The sequence below is a fragment of the Octopus bimaculoides genome, chromosome 9 (genome assembly GCF_046866305.1).
Source record: "Octopus bimaculoides isolate indiv1 chromosome 9, ASM4686630v1, whole genome shotgun sequence".
Classification (NCBI taxonomy): domain Eukaryota; kingdom Metazoa; phylum Mollusca; class Cephalopoda; order Octopoda; family Octopodidae; genus Octopus; species Octopus bimaculoides.
The window spans coordinates 38,422,714-38,432,713 of NC_142936.1; the positions used below are offsets into that span (position 1 = coordinate 38,422,714).

Consider the following 10,000-nt stretch of genomic DNA (forward strand, 5'->3'; position numbering starts at 1 on the left):
CCCACCAGATAGAGAGAGGAACCTTTTTCCCATGAAGTTCCATTCTCGGTTGTGGTTGTGCTTTTTCCCTTTTACCAAGCCACTGTTTACGATGTTTAACATTTCGATAGAAGATCCATTTTTCGTCACCAGTCACAAGTCTATCCAAAAAGGGTGAAATGAGTTCGCAAGAGTAGAGAGAAGAGCAGATGTCAACTCGGGATTTGCGGTTGCTTTCGAACAATTCATGAGGCACCCATTTTCCAAGGTTAGGAACCTTTCCAAGTTGTTGAAGATAACGATGAACAGTTGTATTGTTTGAACTAAGCTTTATTGCCAATTCTTCAACTGATAATGCAGGATTTTCTTCAAGTAATGCCTCAAGGAGCTTATCATCAAACTCAACTGGACGTCCTGTTTGATCTTCATCTTCAAGGCTGAAATCTCCACTTCTGAATTTTGCAAACCATCTTCTGCAAGTTCTTTCATTAAAGCATTCTTTCCCATAAACTGAGTGTATGTTTCGAGTCGCTTCAGCTGCAGAGTTTCCTCTTTTGTACCCATAAAGCATTATGTGCCCCAAATGCTCTTTGGATACTTTCATGTTAGAAAGGGTTTTAATCAAAGAAATTTTAATTATATTATTCTGTAAAATAATATTTAATTAGTTTAAATGTACACAAATGCATGAAAATATTTTTTTAATTCCATAAGACATTCTAAAATACTATTAAATTTCATTCAATTTAAAAAAAGGTAAAATCGGACAGAACTTATGGGATGACCTGATATAGATATATATATATATATATACATATATATATACATATATATATACATATATATATATATATATATCTTTTATCTTTTATCCTTTATGGGTTTCAGCCAGAGGCTGAGGCCATGCTGGTGCACCGCCTTTACTGCGTCCGGGGATTTTTCCTGCATTGCTTCTTGTGTAGTAGCGAGATGGACGTTGCTGCTCTTCTTTGTGCCTGCTTCCACGATGTGTGTTCATCCGGAATTGCAGATTAAAAGCTGTCTAGACCTTTTTTGAAGATTTCCATGTCTACACCTTACAGATCCCTGATGTTCTCTGGTAGGGCATTAAAAAGTTTTGGTCCCTTGAATCCCAGGCTATTACAATATTTGGTTCCTCGGATCTTCCTGATTTGGCGGTCACCATTTTTTATTTAGTTTTTATTTAGTGTGTTTTCTACCGAAACACTTTAAAACTTCGTATACTTGTATATTTTGTCTTGTAGAACAGAGAAAAAAATTTATATTCGAAGTTATTTCATGTTAAAATTTTCGTATTTCGGTAATCGCAACCAATCACTGACGTCTATTGAGGTGAAAACAATTACTGCTGCGGTTTGTCAACAACACGTTGTGGCGGTGTAATGGGATCTTTTTCCTTGAATAAAATTACTGCCGTTGTTTGTCAACAACAACTATCGGCGGTACTGTCATTTATGACATCGTTCGTGCGTTTGTACTGGTTTTAGCTTTAGGGTTAGGGTTATGAGTATTTTTGCCAAATTTGGTGAAAAATTTGTGGTGGTGTATTGAACAGATTTTCACCAAATTTGGCAAAAATACTCATAACCCTGACCCTAACTCTAACCCTAAAACCCTAACCCTAAAATCCTAAAACTAAAACCAGTACAAACGCACGAACGACGTCAAAAATTCCAGACACACAGGTCCTGAGGACAGATGATATCTTGAGTATTGAGGCAATGGTGCAGAAGCAGTGGTTACGTTGGACTGGACACCTTATTAGAATGAAGGATAGCAGGATTTCTAAGCAGATGCTATATGGAGAACTTGTAAATGGAAGGAGACTCCGGCAAAAACCAAAGCTGTGATTTAAGGACTGTGTCAAGTCCTCATTAAAGGCCTGTGATATGCAGGACACTGACTTGCAGAACAATGCCTGTCATCGTCACAGATGGAGGAAGCAAGTTAAGGAGGGGATCGACACTGTTGAGAAAGCACGTATCCTACGTGAAGAACTTAAGCAAGTTGCGTGAAAGCGCACGGCTCGTATAGTGAATGGGGAAAGCTTGGTCTACAATGTTTGCAGTCGTGTATGCTTGTCAAGAGCAAGGCTCATTACCTACCAACGGCGCCGCAAATGCAAATTATAAGTTACTCCTAGAGCGCACAATGTTCCTGAAGGTCGGCAATGGTCTTCCTCGGTCACGAGTGGACAGCCATTATGTATGTATGTATGTATGTATGTAGGAGAGTATTGTAGTTAGCTTGAAGTATTGTGTATTGTTAGTAAAATATAACGTGTCTTGAATAGCACAATAATGCAGAGTGGACTATAATAACTGTTATAATTTAATTATCCACAGTCTGATATTATATTTTGGAATACGAAAGCTCCTTTTTCAGATATCGCTAGGAATTGATCGACTCACTGCTATAATCGGTTTTCCAACGGTTACTGATTTTTTTTGTTTTCCGGAAACGTCTCTGCAGTTGTCTCACGAAGCTCCTTCCGGACTTCCTCATGAGAAGTGCGTGAGGGCGGCCATATTTCAAGCTCGTGTGTGTTGGCACACCGAGCGCTGCTTCTAAGTTATGTATTGTACGTGCAGCTTTTTTTTCTTTTTTTTATATAATACATGAGCATGTTATCAAAAATGAACCTACAGGCATCCAGATGTAGCTAAATAATATACTGATTGCCAACCTCCATCCTGTTATTAATTTGGGGTTCTAGTCTGTCTATGAGGATAGCTTCCTTAATTCTTAGATTACCTAAATTTCTTTCATTGGCCTCAATTATGACTGTTATGCTTTTGTCGGTGTTCCGGCATCTGTCTAGATGTTTTCTGAAGGAGGAGGCTCTCGTGTTCAGATGTACTTTGATGTGAATGTGTTACGGTCTCCTTGTGCTATACACATAGAACTTGTTGCATTTGTTACATTGTATGCTATACACAACATTTACCGGTTGGCATAAATCTGTGTCATGGATGGGGCAGTTAGCTAGTGTGCATTGATAGCTGTCTCTTGCTCGTTTCTTTGCTATGTGTCTTCTCAGAGAAGGGCCGGAGTGGACTAGTTGTATGTCTAATCCTTCTCTTCTTATGGCTCTTCGGATGGCTGTAGTTATCCTCTCGCTAAAATGGGGAGTCTTAAAGAAGCATGTGTTGCTGAGTTTTCTGTGTATATGTATGTATGTATGTATGTATGTATGAATATATATATATATATATATATATATATATATATATATATATATATATATATATATATATGTGTGTGTGTGTGTGTGTGTGTGTGTGTGTGTGTGTGTGTGTGTATGTGTGTGTGTATTAGGCACAGGGGTGGTGGTGGTAAGTAGCTTGCATACATGCTTCTGGGTTCAGTACCACTGCGTGGCAACTTGGGCAAATTTCTCCTTCTATAGCCTCGGTCCGACAAAAGCATTATGAGTGGATTTGGTAGACGGAAGCTGAAAGAAGCCGGTCATATAAATAAACAAATAAATATATATATATATATATATATATATATATATATATATATATATATATATATATATGCATGTGTATGGTTTGTGTTTGTCCCCTCACCATCGCTTGACAACAGATGTCGGTGTGTTTACGTTCCTGTAAAATAACAGTTCAGCAAAAGAGATAGATAGAATATGTACTAGGATTACAAAGAATAAGTCCTGGGGTCGATTTGTTCGTCTAAAGGCGATGCTCCAGCATGGCCGTAGTCAAATGCCCGAAGCAAATAAAAGAATAAAAGAATATATATATGCATATATATATATATATATATATATATATATATATATATATATATATATATATATATTGTGTATATATATGTATATTGTACAAATATATATATTGTGTTTATATATATGTATACATTTATAGTGTATACATATATATATATGGTGTATATATATATATATATATATATATATATATATATATATATATATATATATATATATTGTATATATATATATATATATTGTGAATATATATATTGTATATATATATATATATTGTGAATATATATATTGTGTATATATGTATATTTTATAAATGCATATATACATATATATATATTGTGTATAGATATATATTGTATATATATACGTATATATATATATATATATATATATAGCGTATATATATATACGGTGTACATATATATATATATATATATATATATATATATATATATAGCGTATATATATATACGGTGTACATATATATATATATATATATATATATGTATAAATTCGATTAGAGATTGTGTTAACTTCATGAAGGGATGACTTCATCGAACGAAGTACTGGTTCAATACGTAGCATTGTTGGGGAATTAATTTCCTTAAAGTAATAGGTGTATATATAAAAACATAGTTTATATTCATATAAAAGAAGAAAAAGAAATTGAAGATTAGGAAGTTTATAACAGCAAATTAATGATCTTCACTTACAGCTTTTTCAATTAATACTCAATAAATTTTAAGCAAATATTAAATTCATATTTATAGGACCTGAGCATAATATTTTCAGGGGAGAAAAGTTATACCCTTGAATGTTTTATATGTGTTTATGGATTCATTATAGCAGACTGATTCAGTGGTTCGGCTTGAGAGACCGATAGAATATGTACTAGGCTTAAAACATAAGTCCTGGGGTCAATACATTCGACTAAGAATTCTTCAGTACGGTGCTCCAGCATGGCTGCAATCAAATCACTGAAACGAAAAAAAGAATACATATAATATTATATACATCTCTATCTCTCTATCTCTCGCACACAGGCACATATAGTATTTTTATATATACTGCAGCTATTAATATTCCACTTTTAAGAGCCCTATCTCCGACTAGTTAATACGCTATTTCAAATATACTAGATAGAAAATATTATTTACTTTCTTTGTTGCACTCTTATACTTATTTCCGTTTCTGAAGTATCCATGTTTTATATACTTTATACATCGGACAGTTAATTGGTAAAATGTTTGAACACACTTCAAATTATGTGAAAATTTATCATTCGTCTCATGGAAAATAAATCTTGAATATCTTTGAAATGTAAACAAATGTAAACATGAAACAATAGAAAAATAAGTTATTATCTCTCTTGTTGGTATTTGAAACCGTGTCCTAACTCTTTGAAGATATATATCATCTAGATGAGAAATTTTAATATCGACAGCATTCGAATACATTTCATGTGAAGTATAAGTGTGTACGGTTATGTTACAAATATTGGTGGAGTCTTTTAAATGAACATGATTTGATAGCAATGCATACAAATTTTGTAGGTTGCAAGCGTGAGATACTCAGTTTGATGTCACTGCGTGGTACCTTGAACAACTTTTTATATCCTCTGATCGACCTATACCCTGTGGGTTGATTTTTACCTGTAATTTAAGAAAGGTACATGTACAGGCCTACTTCACTGTGTCCGCCTGATTATGCGTCAAAATTATGTTAAAGGCAACGTGTCTGTGGAACATTCACATGTTAATTTAGCAACAGCTTATTCAGTTGATCGAACAACTAAATTCTCATCGTCAAAGGACGGAGACTACCCACCACCATACCAATTTAAATGTGAACCAATGAAAGAATAAGCTATTTTCCATCTTACATAGTATTTGAGACTGTGTACCAAGTTTTGAAGATACAATTATATTTTTATGCTTGGTATTTTAACAACATATCTAAGTTATACAGTTCCATTATTGATGGTCCAGATTAATTCCTTGAGCGCAAAGACAGTTGCTTGATATATCTATAAATATATAGCGAAGCTTAAATGCCATTGGGAAGATGATGCAGACGAGAAAATTATTCTGCAAACGGCTGCAGTGTTGGACTCTCCAATCCAGACGAGGAACTCTCTTTACTTATTCAATGTCTATATTTGCTCACAATCCAACCCACAGCATCTTTGACATAAAATTAAATACAAAAAGAAATGCTGTGGTAAGCTTAATATTCCAAAAACAAAAAAAAAAGAAAAGATATACCTCAACGTTTAGCTCCGATGTTCTAAACGCACTGATCTTCAGTAAAAATATTGTACAGTTCGTGTAGTAGCTAATGTCAGTTAAAAGATTCTTCAGGCAACTAGATATGACATTCGACAACAAGAACAGTATGTTCATTGATATAAATTCATCTTGGCTCCAGAAATATTTTTCTCTGATGCTCCTAGTGGAATAGGTACAACTTCTATTTTTTTATATTTTTGGTCAACCTAATTTTTGACAAAAGGTTCGTTCACATATGCAGATTGGTATTAAAGAAGTCTCACCTGGAAATGCTGCAATTTTTCTCACTGGTGGCACAACTTATCATTTTACTTTTAAGATGCCATTCAACTTTGCACATAATGACAGTCATGTGAGCAATATTGACAAAGGATCTTACAAGCGGAGGTTTCTGAACATGGCTAGATTCAAAATAATGTTCGAGTGCTCAGTGTCTCACGGAGTTGCACATGAAGCTCTCTATCGAACCTTACAGAACTTAAGAAGTAAAACAAGCACCATGGGTGGGGTTGTAGTCTTGTTCACTGTTGATTTCAAACACATTTTGCCAATCATCTCAAAGAATACCTAATGAGTTGAGAAAATACCTCAAAGAAACTTGTACTTGGAGTCAGGAAGACATTTTCATTGATCATCATTCTAACAGATGCGGTTAATAAAGATGTTTCAGCAGTTAGTCCTGTTTGCAAAAGTTTTACTTTAGTTAGGGGTAACAATCAGCCATCAGTTTATAATTGGAGATATCAAAATAGAAAAAAATGTAGATTAATTATATATTCATCTCTACATTTCCTATTTAAAGTTTATTCTTGCATCTCATAGAATTTTAGAAAGTATTTATAGCTTTCTGAATGTGCCTATCTCTCCAAAATAGCATAACCCCGGACACTAATATCCTTCGTATTACGGACATAAGGCCTGAAATTTTTGGGGAGAAGGATAGTCGAAAAGATCGACCCTACTGATCGACTGGTACTTATTTCATCTACCCCAAAAGGATAAAATGCAAAGCCGACCTTGACAGTATTTGAACTCAGAAATGCCTCCAAGCATTTTGTTCGGCGTGTTAATAATTCTGCCAGCTCGCTGCCTTATGCAGGATACTAATATCGATTTCAAATTTTGGCACAAGGCCAGCAATTTCGGGGCAGGGTGTAAGTCGGTTACATCGACCACAGTGTCCAACTGGTACTTATTTTATTGACTTTGAAAAGATGAAATGCGAAGTTGACCTCCGCGGAATTTGAACTCAGAAAATAAAGACGGACGAAATGCTACTAAGCGTTTTACCCGGCGTGCTAACTATTCTTTCAGCTCACTGCTTTTGCAGGATACAGATATCTTCATTTAACAGGTACCAGCCCAATCCAGATGGAAATTGTCAATTCACGTTGGAGTTGGTATTAACGATGGTTACAACTATACAACCTGGTTTCTCAATTTCCTTCAGCCCATTGATGACCCTCTTCACAATCTGAAGCTGAGCGTTGGAGCACTCATTCTGCTGCTCCAAAATTTGGATAAACTAAAACCTTGTAGTTGTATAAGACTAGTTGTCTTGCGTACCATGTAATCGAAGACGCCATTATCATTGAGCGTGCCAAAACAGATGTTTTCACTCCATACATTTCTCACATTTCAACAGATATGCAATATCGGTTCGAGCGCTTTCAATTCTTAGTGAAATGAGTATGTTTCCTATAATCATCAACGTTCTTTTGGAGAGTTCGTCAAGGTTGCTGATATTAATGAGACAAGTCTGTTTTACTCACGGTTAGTTCTATTTTGATTGCCTAGCGAATTAATTCTATTTTATGTGTTGCATTGCAATTTAGTGTTATAAGAAAATAAAGTAAAGCAGAAAATTATCGATAAACACAGTTTTAAAAGCTTCACAAGTCACAGAAATTTGGAAATGTTCAACTTTATACTGATATCAAAGTTGTAATAAAAATATATGCAAATAACATACAAAATCACCCCATAAAAAAAAACTTGCTGTAAGTCATTTAGTATAACATATATAATTTAAATATATAATCTGTGTGTGTGTATGAATATATGTACGTGTGTGTCGTGTATATATATATCCCACCACATACAAACATATGCATACACGCACACACATTATATATATATATATATATATACTTTCATATATAATAGTGTATAAACAATTTACACATTTATACACGAAAGAGGTGACCTTTGACAGGACACCTTACATTCTAGAAAGGGCAGTTAAATCTCGAACCACGAATAAGACCAATTTCAAAGGGAATTTTCTACCCTTATTAGTTTCACAGTAAAATTTTCGTAGTTTCAAAGCCTTTCTGGCACGTGGTTTTAATTTTTTATTATTATTTGCTGCTGAATGTAACTGCGCTTGCGCGGTGAATTTGAAAACATTATGTATAAGTATGTAGCATGTGTATTTTCGGTGCTGTTTGCTGCATAAATATGCATTAATTTAAGCGCACTCACTGATGAAGTACAGATGGCAAATTAATTTATTTTGCACATTGATGCAGAAGAAATAATATATTTTGCACATCGATACCCGAGCCTGAGAGTAACTACAAACATTTTTTTTTTTTGCATTTTAATTGCCTTTAGAATTGCTTTTTTTCGTGGTTTGCGCTTTAACTGCCCTTTCTATCATGTAAGGTGCCCTTTCAAAGGTCACCTTTTTCGTGTATAAATACGTAAATTGTTTATACACTATTACATATGAAAATATGTTGTCTATTGACTTTATTACGCATGCTAGCCACCGGTATGAACATTTTTCTAAATTTTCTACCTTTATTATTTTCACAGTATATATTATTATTTTCACAATATATATATATATACTTACTTGAAAATGGATGCTTTGCGTTCAATTGTAATATATTATATTATATAATATATTATATTATATATATATATATATATATATATATATATATATGTATGTATATATTGCTACAGGACATCACCGATGGTGCAAATAACATGAAATACGTAAACAAACGAGGGATAAACGAGTGGAATACCTAAACAACAAGAAAAATATGGAAAACAAAAGTTAACACTTCATCAGTTGTCAGTTTTCTACCTACTCCTCATCTGTCGTCGAATGCTCGAAATGTAGTAGTTGATAAAGAGATAAATGAATTAGAAATGAATTACAACCCTTACAAACCTATGACCCCCGCCCATGCTCCATGCGATTCTTACATGTTATAATCTATTCCTAGCAACAATAGCGACAACATGTATTTCTCCCATCTTCTTACTCGGTTAAAATATTTAAGTAAAATTATATTAACGTGTCCTACTTGTTAAAATTGCTTTTATTTATTTGTTCAGCTGAAGATAGCATTGCATTTATATTGATATAATGATTGCATTGTTCAATTACTTGAAACGGTCGTTCTGCATTACTAGTTAATATCCTGTTGCTTATTTTGATAATATACATACATATATATATATATATATATATATATATATATATCTACTAACCTCTTCCCCTTAGCTCTCTCCCCCTCACACCTACTTCCTTCCACCTACCCCTCCTCTCTTGCTCTGAATCCTACTTCTCTTCACTTCTCTTCACTCCTACCCACCTTCTACCCCCTTCAACGTCAACCCTCCCTCGTAAGCCTATCCCACCCCTACACATTCCAACGCCACCTTCCTATTCTTCTCATCCCACCCCACCCCATCCCTTACACCCACTCCTACATACTCCACCTCTACCCTCACCCTCTGCCTAACCACATACCCTACCTCTACCTCCCCCCTCAGCCAAACCCACACCACACCCTTGTTTTCCCCACTCTCGCCCCCACCTCCCAACACCATCACACCACACCACGCAACACTACACCATACCACACAATACATCACATCACAACACACTACCACGCACACACCAGCACTGACCAATTCCCAGCCCCATATTTTCACACCT

General features: G+C 34.7%; 1 long non-coding RNA gene across 3 annotated transcripts in view; it reads right to left on the bottom strand.

Moving 5' to 3' along the window:
- Positions 1-4,417: 4,417 nt before the first annotated feature.
- Positions 4,418-10,000, bottom strand: part of LOC128248720 (uncharacterized) — a 17,571-nt gene continuing 11,988 nt past the window's right edge. For all 3 annotated transcript variants that reach the window (XR_008264886.2, XR_016243118.1, XR_016243117.1), the window contains one exon: positions 4,418-4,728. This is a non-coding gene — a long non-coding RNA (uncharacterized LOC128248720). The remainder of the gene's footprint in view (positions 4,729-10,000) is intronic.